The 15,833-nt window shown below is 42.2% G+C and overlaps 1 protein-coding gene across 7 annotated transcripts in view; it reads left to right on the top strand.

Annotated features, from left to right (window-relative positions):
• Positions 1 to 2,306: 2,306 nt before the first annotated feature.
• Kn (EBF transcription factor knot) overlaps positions 2,307 to 15,833 on the top strand; it is a 115,598-nt gene continuing 102,071 nt past the window's right edge. For all 7 annotated transcript variants that reach the window (XR_011547718.1, XR_011547717.1, XR_011547714.1 and 4 more), the window contains exon 1: positions 2,307 to 2,880. The gene's annotated coding sequence lies outside the window, so the exon portion shown is untranslated. The remainder of the gene's footprint in view (positions 2,881 to 15,833) is intronic.

Here is a 15,833-nt window from a genome sequence, read left to right as displayed (position 1 = left end):
TTTTATAGATATCAGCATTCGTGGGCGTTGTCGCGATTGATCAGTAATTCAGGAGTAGAACAATAGCGCTTTCCGGGGTATCGGCTTAACGATGAAACTTTCGTCAAAGACGTCAAAGACGTCGGATTCTCATTGTTACGGGAAAGCAATCGTACTTAGATCTATAATTGATTTCGTTTACAAAGAGAGTGATAGCACGGTCTATCTCTGATCAAATATTATATCTACCATTCTTGTTGACCTGTAACTACAATGTCGCTATGTCTGTAAAGCCCGTATCGAAACTAGAGATTAAGGGACACTCTACAACGCGATAAATTGCAAACCTCTTGTTAACAGTCGCAAATACGTATAGCGTGACTTGGTTACTTCGTGCCGCGAGAGTAAGCCTCAGTTTATTTTTTATTGTTTTAAATATTTATTTTTAAATTAGATTATAATAAGTTTTTCTTTAATTCCCCCAAAACGTATTTTTTAAAACATCCATGCGACTTACCGATGTGCTCGCGCATCAGCTGAGTTAAAGATGCTGCCGGTGATTGCGAACAAAAGACAGATAAAGCGTTTCCCCTCACTCCTCGACGGCCGGCACTCCACGGCACATCTACGTACGTGATTCACGTGAGACTCGACGCACACCACGTTAGCCGTCGTCGCCGCAGCAAACGTCGTACCTGCTTTTCTATGTACATAAAATTAAAACATATTAATACAGCGATGTTAAAAACAAAAGAAAAACTTACATAAAGTTCAATGCGTTTCTAATTGATTCTTCGGTTAAAAATTAATATAAATGAAGTTATCTGTTAATTAAACGATAAGCCTGACAATTTTATGTAAAGATAAATTGATGCTTACTTTGCTCCGCTGATGCCTTTGTCGGATCTGCTCATCCTCTCACAATCAGGCGAGACTCGACGCACACTACGTTAGCCGTCGTCGCCGCAGCAAACGTCGTACCTGCTTTTCTGTGTACATAAAATTAAAACATTAATACAGCAATGTTAAAAACAAAAGAAAATCTTACATAAAATTCAATGCGTTTCTAATTGATTCTTCGGTTAAAAATTAATATAAATAAAGTTATCTGTTAATTAAACGACAAGTCTGACGATTTTATGTAAAGATAAATTGATGCTTACTTTGCTCTGCTGATGTATGGATGCCTTTGTCGGATCTGCTCATCCTCTCACAATCAGGTGAGACGTGTCGAGCCATCCTGGACACTCGCGAATGCTCTCGGATTAATTATTATCGTGAGAAATAATTACTCACTGTACACCATCGCGCGTTACCTTGCGACACTCCCGTTTGGCAATAATCTATGTAACAAAAGTCACGCCTGATTACTTTACGGCTACGGCAATCGCGAAACGGCCGACGGAATTGGCTACGGTTCGTATCCATTATGGTTGTAATTCCGGCGTGCGACACTTTAATCTTTTGTTCAGCTTGAAAGTGATGTTGTGTTCAGAGTAGCGAACAAACGTGCTCGAGCGTCGTAAATAAACGTAAACAAAGAAGCTCGACGTCGAGCTCAGTGACTTCGACAACTCTGCGAGAGGACGACGATTGACTATCGGTTCTCTCACTTTCTCACGCGATTGTTTCTTTTTCTTTAACGCCCGAAATCTCTAACGGCCACTTTAGACTAAGGGCTATCACACACAAGATGCATAAACTGCATAAAAATAGTATAAGGTTGTTGGACCAATGAGCGTCGTGCATTAAGTCGCCATATTGAATATGCTCGACGCTCATTGGTCCACAATACCTCATGCTATGTCTATGTAGTTTACGCATTTCATGAGTGATGACCCTGACTGCGGAGGCGCGAGTGCGAGTTAATCGACGTGTTGCTAATCGCTCCGCGAATACGCGTACTTTCGGCCGCGGATAGAAAAGTATCGCACACGAATTTGTGTCGACGTTGTCGACTCGGGAACGGGCATCATTTTCTGTGCTCGTTTGTTACCCCACTCGTCGTTCTGTGCTTCGTTTCGTGTCTCGAAGTGCTTCGGAACAAGGTTACGCGGCGGGTACAGCGGACACGGAGCGCCCTCGACGTGTATTACTCCGCGCCGGATCGTGCATTTCCGATCGGCCATTAAAATTTCTATTCGGCAGGTTCCGGCGACCGTCTTTGTCGGACCGTGAGATCCGCATCTCGTCAGTCTTTTTCGTCGCGATCGTGGCATTTGTTTCGTTTCGAGCAAGTGATCTTTGCGGGTCTCCAGGAAGATAAAGTGCGCGGAGAACATTTAGTATCGCGGTCCGTGTCATTCCCCGTCTCCTTCGACGGTCCCAGCGATCGTCGTTGTTACGGCGCGAGATCTGCACCTCGCCCGTCTTCTTCGTCGCGGCCGAGATAATCATTTCGTTGCGTGCGAGTGACGCTTGACGAACTTGAGGGAAATAAAGTGCGCGGAGAACATTGTCGCGACCGGTCTCGTCCGCCACCTAGCGCAAACTTTCGGCGTCGTGCATTCTGTCGACGAGAAATGATCGAAGTGACTCTTGGACATTGGACCTTGCTTTACATCGTCAGTTTCTTGTTCCGAGATCGAGGACGATGCGAGTGAAGATCCGGCGGAATTAAGAACGCTATGAATATCGAAAGTGAGAATTCGTACAACAGCTGATCGTCGCGCTTCATAATTTTATTCGTAAATAATTGCCGCATTAATTCATCGTCATTGTTTCAGTCGTTCGTCTCGAGTGAGTGTCGAGTGATTTGAAGCGCTGCAAGACGTCAAGATAATCCAGGACACTGCCACGGAAAGAAGGAAGGAGGGAAGGAAGGAAGGAAGGAAGGAAGGACGGGCGGACGGACTGATGACCGTAAAATAACCTATCCTAACCTGACCGAAAGCTACAAATGTAAGTACACCAGCAACACACAGTAGATTGTAGATCACTCAATTATAATTATTAATATAATCAACTGATAACCGAATCTAATAACGCGCGCTCTGTAATCTCCGGTACGATAAGAAAAAAGAAAAAATAGAAATAGGAAAAAAGAAATAGAAAAGAAACGATAGGAAATATAAATTTCTTTCACACCTGTGAAAGCTTGAGATAACTTCCGAGCTTTTTAAAACGCGTGGACAGAACGGTCTAGACAGGAAACTGACAGTACTTGCAATCGAGGGGAAAACACGTTCAGTGGTAATGCTCTATCGGGAGGGTTCGCTATTCCGGCTACGTAAGTGACACATTGACGGGAGCTGACCACCGGGTGGCAGTTCTGACCGTCTCCCCAGGGTGGCTAGTTACCGCATGATTGGCCCTCCATTACCATATAACGTACACGCCAACATGTACACTGTTCTCCGTAATATTCGTTTATTGCCTCCGCTTCAATTATAGTTATCGAATGTTATATCGTAAGAGGAAAATCTTCAGAAGAGCGGACGCTTCGTTTCAATCGACATTAAATCATTCTTCGCCTTTCCATCAAATACATCTCTCAGTCTATGGAAATTCGTAAAATGAATTCGAGAAATAATGACCTCGATAAACAGCTAGCTCTCTTTCGCAAATCACGCGTGCTCCCGCGCTTGGTCTCCCAAGTAATTACCGCGAAACAAAGAGACGCGCCGTAATGCGCAATCTGACGATATGCTGATAGAAGTGACCATCGGACTCGTCCCCGTGGACGACGTTGTATTTCTCAACGCGCACGTTTTTAAATTCGTTGGGTGTGGGAGGGAGGGGGGGGGTAGCTACAAGATGTAGGTACCGAGAACGTACCGAGGTTTCAAAGGTTTTTGCGGCCTTATCTCTCGACCCTTGGCATGAGGGACGACGAGTCAACGAAGAGAACAACCCTACCACGGTTAGATGGATAGACATGATGCGAACGTACGTAGACATGTGAGGGTGCACTCGCTTAATTACACCGGAGGCCTCGTGGGATGCCGAGAGGTTGAAGCGACCTTATACCCTCCTCTCTTCACCCGTCCTTCTGGTTCTCCGGCTTCAGCTCGTGTATATCCCTGCTTCTCGCGCCTCGTTCGTCTCTCTCTTTAACTCCCCCGCCCTTCACTCTCTTACTCTTTCCTCACGTGACGTCTACCAGCCTTCCCTCCAGACGTATCGCATCTCCACGCCGAGATTTCCAAACTGGCGCGTAGATAAGCTGGTGTTGCATCCCTCCTGGGGACTCGTGGCCGGTTGCAGTCGAATGCACTGTCTGCATCGTTGAGAAGCTCTGCAAACGAACCACAGCTCGTAATAGCGCAAGAGTAATTCGCCGTATCCAACTTGCTGTTCCGTGAGAAATTCAGAATTTCTTTTAATATTTTATATAAAATCTTTTCTCTCTCTCTCTCTCTCTCTCTTTTTTTTTCTTTTTTTTCTTACGCGTTATATTTGAAACGTATCACGTAAAAGAATTATCCGTCCACCGTCTAGAATTAACAAAGCGAAATTAAAGTAACATTTATTTAAATCAAAAGTAATAATTAAAAAGTATAATTTAATGATTTAGAATTTATATAATTCATACGTCGGGCATATATTTTCTGTCGTGTAAACGGACGAATTAAATTACACAGATTTTGCTGAACCGAAGTAAACCGATAGAATCGACGAGGAAACGCTTCATTAATTTTATTATGCGCATCGCGTTAACGCCAAGTGCCTTGTTTGTATTTCGTGTCAACTTCTCTTCGTTTTTTGCGCATTCTAATCTCTTCGCGGCTGTCGTGGCGTGACACGGTCAATCCGTGAACTACTACGTATTCATTTAATTAGTTAATTAACGACGACCTTTTAAACGGACACCGCGACTCGCGGCGTAAGCAGAAGCACGCTCGGTTCAAGGGACATTCATCATTCCGACGCCTGTTAGTGGCGCGAAACGCTCTACCGCTGGTCTAATCTCGTGCTCATAAATAAGATAACAATTTTTCATCCCCTCCCATCGGCGTTACTTGCGGGGACGCGCCCCCGAGAAAACGGAGGTGAACGAACAAGGGGGTGGACGCAAGACGTAGGGCGCGGTAGGGAGAGAGAGCTGAGGCAGACAGAAAACGGAAAAGTTTGTAACCCTCGTTACCGGGTATCGAGTTCCAATTAGATGACGATCGCATTTCCAGTGGCAGAGTCAGAAGACGTTTTTTGCGTGTACCTGAGACGAACGGTCGATTGCCGACTTACCTCACCCTCCCATGGGTAAATCAAACGGACACTAATTCACGGCGTTTGGGGGATTTGTCTGACTCCGAGATCGTTATCCGTGCGAAAATCGCAATCGTCACAAGTGTTTTACGTTGATTATTACACTCGATCTTACGTCGACTGCCATAGATGTATTTTACTTCTGAATTATTACTTCAAACGCAAAGTAAAAACTGAGAGTAAAAAAAAATTAAGTAAATTATTATGTGCGTTATATTAAAAGAAAAAAAAAAAAGTAGTAATGCAAACTTAACGGGTTAACACATTACGAGCTAATATGACGCGTATCTTACTTCCTCGCGTGCTACGTTTTGTTCGGCACTCGTGCTCCTTCTATCAACTGTTTGGTACACGAAACGAGCGTAACTCGATACGGAATATCGAAGTCAATGTACCCTCTCGAGAGGTTTCAAAAGCCACGCTATGTACCTCGCGACTCCGGAAGGAAGATACCAGAGGATGCCGAGAGGACCGTGGCGAGGCAGAAGGGAATGCAGTGGGGGAGTGTGCTTCGAAGGTGGAGGATGCACTCCAATGGGTCCCGCGACAAAGAGCAAGATCAGTGTGACTCTCAGCTCTCCCCTGGGCTGTGAACAAGGTTCTCACATGTGGTTCTCACCTTGCTTTGGCGAACGTCATGGTAGCAACTTCAAAATGAGGTTAGTCATTGCGAAAGATCCAAGTAGAGAGACGTGCCTTTCTTCGTCGTGCGTACAGTCATAGGAGAACTATACATTAAAGAAAATCTTTGACAGCTGCCAATGATATGGACACTAACAGTTTCAATACCGCGCTTGAATATTTCTTGCATAAAAGCAAAGTTTTTCCCGATAACATATAGAAAAATGCACGTTGCAGTAAGAATTTTAATATACGAATTATTAATAATCATTTTAAATGATTTAATTAATAAAAAAATACGATTGAATACTTAAGATATTCGAAAAATATTTCCAGCATAAATTAAAATGTTCGTATCATTTATTAATAATAATTTAACGTGAGATAAAACAAATTTGTACAATAATTGCGTAAATTTGATTAATATTACATTCTATCTTCCATATGCGGTACGTTTACTTTTACTAATTGAATTAATTAAATGTAAAGAAAGTAACACGATGTTTCCGAGCATTTTTCATTACGTGATAATCTAACTCGTGGACATATCGTGATTTATGTTGAATGTAAATGAATCTTGATGGACTAAGCATGCGATAAGATTTTTTTTTTGTATATGTTTTGTACGCGAATAGAGACAGTATACGACTTGGTATTGACAGTCACTGGGGGTTCGAATAAGTGGTGCTCTCCGTGGCTGACTTCGGCCGACGGGGGTGCGACTGAGGAGAGTTTACGTCGACAGCGCACGGTAAACCCCCGGAATTGTGGCTCCCCTTGCGCCTCCAGAGACTCCGGGCCGGGGTATTGAAAATTACATCTTACTCTACCGTAAGCCACCCACCATCGCCCACCCTTCGCGAATCAGCCCACCCCACGTTACCTGCGAGCATTGCCGCGATGCGTTTATAATCGGCCACAATCGTTTCTGCATCGAGATCCAATACGGTGTATATCGAATTTTTTTTTTTCCTTTTTTTACGCCGTCGTTGCCGTTTCCGAATATTTCCGGTACGCTTTTAGCAATACGCATACCATCGGAAGTGCATTACATTACGAATAATTAAGAGAATACACTTGATTAATGAACCCCGCGGCTTATCTTATTTTTATTCCGACTGCAAAATGGTATTCTTGTTTCAATATCGCGTTTCGCAGAGCAGAGTCGACTCAGCGCCGCGGACTTTTCGCGAATAAAATTCTTTTGATCATTTTACTGTTGTGATGTTGATAAAATAGGCGCATTTGGCGCCTTCGGAGCGTCTTGCGGTTATACGAGGTAACTCCGAAAGCTCGGAAAAACATGAGGCCGTTATATAATTTAAACGGGAATGCGAAATGCTCCCGAAGCATTCAAGGGCGCCGGGGCAACACCGCGGGGGATTCGAGTGAAAAAGAGAATGCCCCATACCCCCGCGACATCGAATCCCGGCATACATGCATAATAACCGTGGCATTTTCGTGACGCGAAGCTCAAGAAGTCCCGTGCTCGTGCGAGTATATCAAAGGTGGGCACGCGTGACGGGGGGGAGGAGGGGTGGCGGCAAAGCAGGGAGAAAGTAAGTCCGTGAGTCCGAGCTACGGGGCGTATAAGAAATGCACGACATTCCGGTACGAGGAGGCGAAAGTAGCGCGAACGGAAGTGTCGGTACGCACGGGAAAAATATTGAAAGGCGGATGGGCGAGAATGTCGTTTCGAGGACACGTCAGAAAGATAGCGGCGTTAGGAGCACATATAGCAGAGAGATCGGGCGCGGGTCTCGCGGAAATATCGTGGCGGAGGAAAAGTATAAACATTTAGACAAGTTTAAACTCGGAACTTTCTTTCCCTGGATCGCGACGAAGGGAGCCCGCGGGCGAGCTGACGTCTCCGAGACTTCAATATTTGTTAAACTCACCGTTCCACCTCTTTCCAACGCTCTTCCACCTTTCGATGCCACCCTCCCCGCAAGCTTGTCCTCTATCCACGTGCCACGGGGCAACCCCTCTTTTATAACGCATAAACTCCGGGATATAGGGACGTATACGTGTGACATATAGATTTTATATACGATTACCTCCAAATGCACCGCCGCTTCTTATCCGATCCAATAAACCTAAGTGATTTCGCGATCGTATTTTCGTGGTTTCATTTCGATTGTGTGCGGTTATAAAATTTCAATATTCTACGGAAATCTATTCGATACATCGAAAGATACGTGTACTATTTTACGTAATTCGAATTTCTTCCCTCTTCTCTTATAATTACAATTATTTCTACAATTTTTACAAATATTAATAATTATTAAATTTAAACTATTTTTTTTTTTTTTTACATTTGCTGATAAATTAATTCATATAATATTTTAATTCGTATTTATACATACGCGTAAATTATTTTGCAATTACATGCACAATGTCAATTACATTGGCGATATTAATTTAATTTTAATTCGCGCGGCTTCGAAGCCTACCTCAAGTGACATGCTTTCGTCAAATATGTTAGATTAGCGAAATATATGTGACGTATAGAAATATATGATTTCGGCCCCGTGATGTAATTTCAACGTTTGGAAAGAGGTCATCTAAGTGAGATGAGATGAGATGGGCAATCTATTACCATTAACGCGCCCGCCCTGTTCTTGAAATGATCACACGCAAAGTGCACTCAGTACGGTAAGAGGAAACATAAATCCTTTAATATTCGCCAGAGATTACGCTTACTTGGCGTGCGTCTAGCCAGCGGGCCTTTTCCAGCTATGACGGCTATGAGAATGTACACCGGCGCCGATGTAACTGGAACAGCCTGGAAGTGGCTGGAATCATCCGAAGTCCAAAGCGAGCGAAGAGCGAGAGGGTCGTAGAGTTGGTAATTGGCAATATGAGTGGCTGGATCCTGCAGGATGTCGGGTCAGTCGCGCGCCCCTGGGAGCACCCCCTTTTCTGGGGTGGCGGACCACCGCCACCCCCGAGTCCCTCTCGTCCCACTCACCTCCGGTTCCGACGACGGGGGTTGAGGGGAAGCAGGAATCAAATTGAGTTTCATACTCGCAGGGACTCTCACTCTGTATACTGTCTGTAAGCTCATACGCCTAGTATACCCTCTCGTATCGCTCCGCACTTCTGATTTTAGGATCGAGTCTAGCCGTTGAACCTTTGCCGGATCCGTAACGGAGTTCTAAACGTCATCGATCGCGTTGATCTTGTGAAAATCGAGAAATACTTGATAAATATTCCGGTAATTTGAAAAATAAATACGGGTCTTGTTTTAATTTATTCTTTTATTTATTTATTTTTTTTTTTTTAATGTAAATTTATTATAGGAAATTAATCGAGAAATTATTTTTTTTTTTAACATTACGTTATATTACGTTTTTCATAACCGTGTATAAGAATGGAACGTTTAAAAATTTTCATGTAATGCTTTTATTAACAGCGAGTATTTTTTATTAATAGTACTTATAACGTAGCTGGAATTAAAAAAGGGCTTTATACGTACAATAAAATAATAATTTGTTTAATATTTGTTACGCTCGCGACGAATTGAAGACATTGATAATCAGCGCGTTTCAATTGTAGAGTAGAATCAAGCTGAAGGGGTTGACGGGGGTCGAAAAAGGAGGAGAAGACTGCTCGGTTGTGCGGCGGCGTCTGGACCGCGGATAATAGGAAACTGCTGGGGTATCTCTGCTAATCACGTTAAGTCCGGCAGACCGCTTTGTGCCCCGCGAACGAGCCACCGGCCGAAATTCCCAAGTCCGAAACTCATGACCAACATGAACGCAATCCCGCCAGTTTCTCCTCATTCTCACCCCACCGTGCTTTCCCCATCCGCGCTCTCGGCACAACGGACCATCCGGTAAAGCGAAACTGAAATTCAACCACTTCCACTTCGTTCTCATCACGCGTCGTGTACGTAACCGCGTGCTGAAAACTTACAAAACGGTCGGGCGTAAATGTCAATGTTTCACGAAAACCTGGCGATTTTGAAAATTTAGCCGGGGCCCGTAAAATTTCTTATAACGTTTCTTTCCACGGCGATCCTCAGGGAATCGGGGAAATATCAGATTTTCTTCATCTCGCCATCGGATCACGCATTGGATTTCTTGTTTCGCCATGTTGCATACGACGAGGGTAGAGCGATGCGAACTTCCTCCGTCACAAAGTCCGGCACTATAAGCGTGTCATAACTTCAGACGGGCTTTCCGACTTGTGAATCTCATTAAAATCATTGGTGCGTGCTTTTCGGTTTCCAGGCTTCGCGCCGAGCGACCGACGAGTCTATTAAGATGACCATGTCCCCGTGATATTGCTCAGACATCAAGCTACATCACACCTTCGGGTCACTGAACTGTAGTTATCTAGAGTTTTTGTTACAATTTTTTTTTTTTTTTTTTTTAAATAATTTATAAAGTACAGATAGTATGTGTTAAAAAAAAAGATATAAATAATTCTGCATCTAGAATTTACATAAAAACAGTTCAAATTTATATATTATGTACATGCAATCAAATTAAAATGTATTAATTTAATATTATGTCGTGCTGCAAAATCAATATTACACTTTTAAATATAATTATGCTTGTACTTTAACTCATATAATATTATATAATTTTATTTTACGTTTGAAATTTATTTTAATAATATTAATTTCAAAAGATTTGTTTTTTTTTTTTTTTTTTAATGCTTATGGCTCAACTTCGATATCATAATGCTTGATTGCATATACATATAACAAATTTGAATAATATTTTTATCGGTCGGCACCCTTCGTTATCTGCACGCAAAAGTATGTGTAAGTATTTATCGTAAATATTCCAAGTGGTTCGAATCCCGCGGGAGTCCGTATCGTCGTCGAGGAACTGCTATTATAAGAAGCACGCTTCGGGAAAGTTTTTTAATGCGTTTTAAGGAGGATATGTTGAAACGCGCTGAGAAATTATCCGGTGGGTATTGTGAGTATCTCAAGCGTGCGTTCGGAACATATTTCTAAATCCGTTGACACGCGAAATATCGTGTGATGGACTAATGTAATTGGTCGAGCGAAGCCCCCGGTAAGGCTGTCGATAAATTGCACCGGTATCTCTTCAAGCACGCGAAAAGAAACTATTCTCCTTCGAACGTACGAAGAACGCTTAGGTGCCCATCTTTTTTCCGCGGGGTCGATTAAACTCTTTCGCGGTCGGTGCAATAGAAGGTCCAGTGTAATTTGTAGAAGAAGGACCGACCAAAAAGGGTTACTCCCACGAAAGGGGTTGAGGTAGGGATAATGCGACCCTTGAGATGCCAGACCGCAGAGTGATCTACGATGGCCTATCACATCCTTCGTGTACTTATACCGTATCGGAGGTCCGCCTGGTCGGTCCGACGGTGTTCGTGGTGTAAGGGCAAAAAAGGGGCCGTCCGATTTTGCGGGGCCGTAGAAATTAAACCACCGCGAAAAGTATGCAAATTCGGGCAAAAACCGAACCGGCACACTCCCGCTCTCATCCCTCTTGCTCGAGTACACCTGCCCTCCCCTTCGTCCGTCCAAACCTCGTTACTTCCACGGCCCGGACCGCCAGACCGAAAACTCATTAACGAATGCAAACGAGGTAACGTTGTGGACAAATTTAATAAAATCGTGCACGCGCAATTAGTTTCGCCGGGAGTAAACACGTTCTGGTGAGCTCTCCCCCTCCCGATGTGCAGAAATCCGCAACTTCTCGCCCTACCTGAAAATGATTGAAAGCTTGTACAATTTCACCGTACAATTGTACATTGTTTTTAAAAATTGTTAATGTGTTATTCCGATTGTTGTTTATTTATTTATTTATTTTTTTTAATAATTGTTTTTATCTGATAAAAATTTCGTGGGATTTATAAAAGATTATAAAGTAATTAATTTAATAATGTAACGATTTATCATTTTTTAATTATTACAAATTTTATTTATACGCGTACTTAAATACGTATTTACGTGGAGTTTACTCATAGATTTTGTATACCTCTCAGCCCTTGCCAGACCCTAATACGATTTCTGTCCATATCCAAGAATCAGCATCTAAAGAAAACGTATTGACGTTGATTCATAGGTGTTGGAAATCAAGTTTCCAGTTTACGGTCGACATTTGAATATTATATTTGAATATTTTACGCTTACCATCAGTTTCGCTTAAAATATGTTATAACTTGTGGCGAGTTCTAGACATAACAAATAACAAATTAAACTTTTGCAACACGCACAATAGTAATGTATCCATTTATCAAAACTTATTAAAGTATAGTTGTTTAAAAAATTCTATGGTTAGGATGATATTAAGATGGAATTTATGATAACAGCAGAATAAAATTTACGTAAAAGTTGAATAAAAATTATACAGCACGCATAAAAAAAATATAAATAAGCGAAAATGTGTTTAACGTTAAAAATGTTATCAAGGAAAATAGTAAATTCATCATCAAAATTTTTTTTCTTCTACCTTAGTTTACCCAATGCGTTGCCGCAAATTGAATCTTCCTGTACGACAAGATACTTCATTATTTAGCGGCGGCTTCCGCCGGCTATTTGCAAAATTATTGTTACGGAATTGGGACGAGGGTGGCGTTCGAGCCACCAAAAGAAACGAGTTCACATTCTTTTCCCAACCTCCATTTAGCTTCCCTCGTAAAGAACTGGAACATATACTTCTAGTAACGCGCATTTCTTTCGCAAGACTGGATATCGTAAAACATTTGCACAAAACAAAAAAAAAAGGAAAAAAAAAATAGATGTAATAATTTATGTTAGACTTACATGTATTTTATTTTAATTTTTTAACTAATTAAAATTTTTTTTTTCATAATTTAATAATAAAAAAAATAGACTTTTTTGTTTTCTAAAATACATTTAATTATATATAGGATATAAAAATTATATTTGAAGTATTAGCGTACGAAATACAAGTCAACTTTACTCCTTTTCAAATGCAGGATAAAAAGTTTGTAAAGATCACGTGCAACTGATTTATTTTATTGCATGCTACCGCGACATTCACGATTATTCTCGGAAATCTTTTACAACGACCATTCGCTTCAATCAAACAAGATTTCCGGCACATAATGGTGGCGATATGTCTTGCCATCGGGCGAGGACGGTCCTTTCGGGAAGGACGCGAGGCTTCTTGAGCACACACGAGTTCGGTTATATCTACCGGTGTCGACCCTGTCGACCAAAGGAGAATAAAACATTGCGGCTCGCCCCCCGCGAGACATCGGCGGATGATTTGTGAGTGGAAACAATAAGCGCCCCTTGCAATATTCATCACGAGAAGATCCCCCGCACAACCTTGCCGCAGTGCTGGCTGCTGGCACGTTCCAGCAAAAGAAGAAGAACTACCGGAGCCGGGGTGGGGGTTGTCCAGCTAAAAGTTTGATGGGTTACCGCGTGCCCTGGGGAAAATGGCCGCAAGGCGCATTGCTAGGCACCTCGCGTGGCCGCGTCGCAGAACCTGAAGGATTTTGGGATTCTATCAAACTGGACAATGCAATAATGCGTCGTTCCCTTTCCGCCGCCGCTCCTACGGTTATCACGTGAAAAATAGGCGTGTTGGGTGCTCCATCCCGTGGGATCGCGTTCGGCAGGAGCGCGTGATACGTTTAGTTTCGCGATACCGGATTGGCAGACGTAAAATGCAACGGCGAAAATATATTTTTCGATCCTACTTGTTTCCAGTATTCCGCATCGATTTTTCAGCGACAGTTAAAACGGAACGATTTACGTTCGAGCTATTTATAATATATACTTTTTAATAATAAAGGGTTTCATTGGTTTTTGCGAGCCTTGTTGCGCGCACATTACAAGCTACTTCTATAAATCACATTAATAAAATTCAAGCGGTTAATATTTTTATATTCAAGCATTAGAGTCACAACCTAACTTGCATGTACGTGGTTCGAAAAGTTCAATATGTGTCCGAGGCCCATGGGGTTTTTCGCGGTCGCGACTGTGTTCTTTCTCCATTCTCGGTTCGCGGAGAGACGAGATGTCGTTCAAACACATCTCGACCACGGGCAAACACAAATCTTAGATACTCCGGGACATTTTAAATTGGCCATTATACTATTTAACTTGAGGGACCGTTACGCACTGAGCCGAGGAAGGTCACAGGGTAGGAAGATCTCACTCGCGGCACAGGCACCACACATGTAACTACCATTCAAACCAGAGCAAACAGCGTTAACCGTATTTGCCTACGTCCTTGGCGATCTAATGTCTTCACTCGTTGCCCAGAAGATATTAAAATTTCACGTCCACGAGCGAGGAATAAAAATTTAATCAATTGCTTTATACTCCGAAGTATCGAAGTCCAAATTTTTAATTAATTTTCTCGCACGACTGTGGTATCTCGAAAATTTTTATTATTTTCCATTCGGCCATGCAAAGGACAAAACTTTCTGTTCTTGACTCGATCGTTCAATGTGACATCCTTAACTTCGAACCGTCTTTCATTGACTGTGATAACCCTCTGGGATTTCGACGTAATCTTGAAAGAGAATTCATAATTATCTTCACGTAGAATCTTCGATGGTCGAGTGCTTTCGGCTTTAGTAGCAAGATAGGTAATTTCGTAGTCAAGTGATCAGAGCTTTATCTAAGGATATACCGTCACAAAGTGTGTCTGAATCATAAGTGATTAATTAAAATTCGTAAGCCGGGGCGAATAATCTGTAGAATTTTTCGGTACACCTTTATCCTCTCAACTTACGGGGAGAGATTCGAGAAAATTGCCCAGTGTCGTACGTGCACCAGAAGCAAACATAAGACAATGAGCCGAGGTTTTTAATCGGGTCTCTTGTTCCCTGCAGCGAAATTAACTCAAATTATACTGCACGAAATCCTGCTCCCAATGTCAATTTAAAATTCATGCAGTCTTTTCAAAAAAAAAAAAATCTCCATTGTGCACAGAGTAAAAGTTAGTATTACGACAACCGGCATAATACAAATTGTCGGTGTTTCAAAAGATTTTCTTTTTTATATCTTATTTGACTCGTAAAAATACGAGCGCAAATGTTTCTCCATCATTGTCGACAATTATGAAATAAAATTAATAATATATGTTTAGAAAATGGAAGAAAAAAAAAACCTTCAATTAAACGAATTATTGTCTTATTTTTGTTTCTGATTAAATAATAAGTGACATTCTTTAAAACTCTTGAAAAACTTTATTATTAAAATAAAAATGTTAACGTAGAATAAAATAAATGAATTGAACATCATAATAATACGTCAGTTTTTGCGGCTATAAATGTCAACGATAAAATAGCACGCACTACGAAATGCAGAATACTGGTTTACGACGCGAACGTATACGAAACTCATAAAATCGCGACGGGCGGAAAACGAAAGAGGTCCTCCACGTCGGTTTCTATGGGACTGAGAAATAAAAATGAGTCTGTCGCTTCCCATATTAAGTGTAGGCAGCTACCGTCCAGGACACCCATGGGGCGCGAGCTGGATCGCAGCGACGTATTTAAATAAAACATTGTATCGCGCTGCAATTCACCCTCTCGCTCTACGAATATCTCCTACCACACCCCCTCCCCCCATCCGTACCAAATAAACAAATTAAGCTGCACCGGATATACCGCACTGCGGGGGCGACTTCGGTGCTTAACAAACTGCCCCGCACGTCCTCTTTGTAACCGGTATTTTCACTCTCCGAGTCGTTGCTATTTTCTTTCACGAGATTAGAATATTAATGCGCCTACATTGAAATAAAATTGGATCAATGCAATATACTTGATATTTGTAAACGTGCCAAGTTGCATCAACAAATTCTTCTTGTTTCTATATCCGTAGAAGTTGAAATGATTATTCGCGAATACAAAGAGAAAATACATTGCCTTTCAAAAATCATCTGGCGCGATAGAAACACGCGAGGAGGCGGCGGGGAGGAGGGTGCTATAAGAAACGCTATATTCCTCAAGACGGTCCGCTTCTTATAACGGTAAACGAAAAATAGTCAGTACAAAACGCCGTTCACAACGACAAAGAAGCCGCTCGATGCGTCTCCCTGGTCCCCCGG

This window comes from Cardiocondyla obscurior, linkage group LG02 (genome assembly GCF_019399895.1).
Source record: "Cardiocondyla obscurior isolate alpha-2009 linkage group LG02, Cobs3.1, whole genome shotgun sequence".
NCBI lineage: Eukaryota > Metazoa > Arthropoda > Insecta > Hymenoptera > Formicidae > Cardiocondyla > Cardiocondyla obscurior.
Note: the sequence above shows the minus strand (reverse complement) of the source record. Positions and strands in the feature narration are given on the sequence as shown.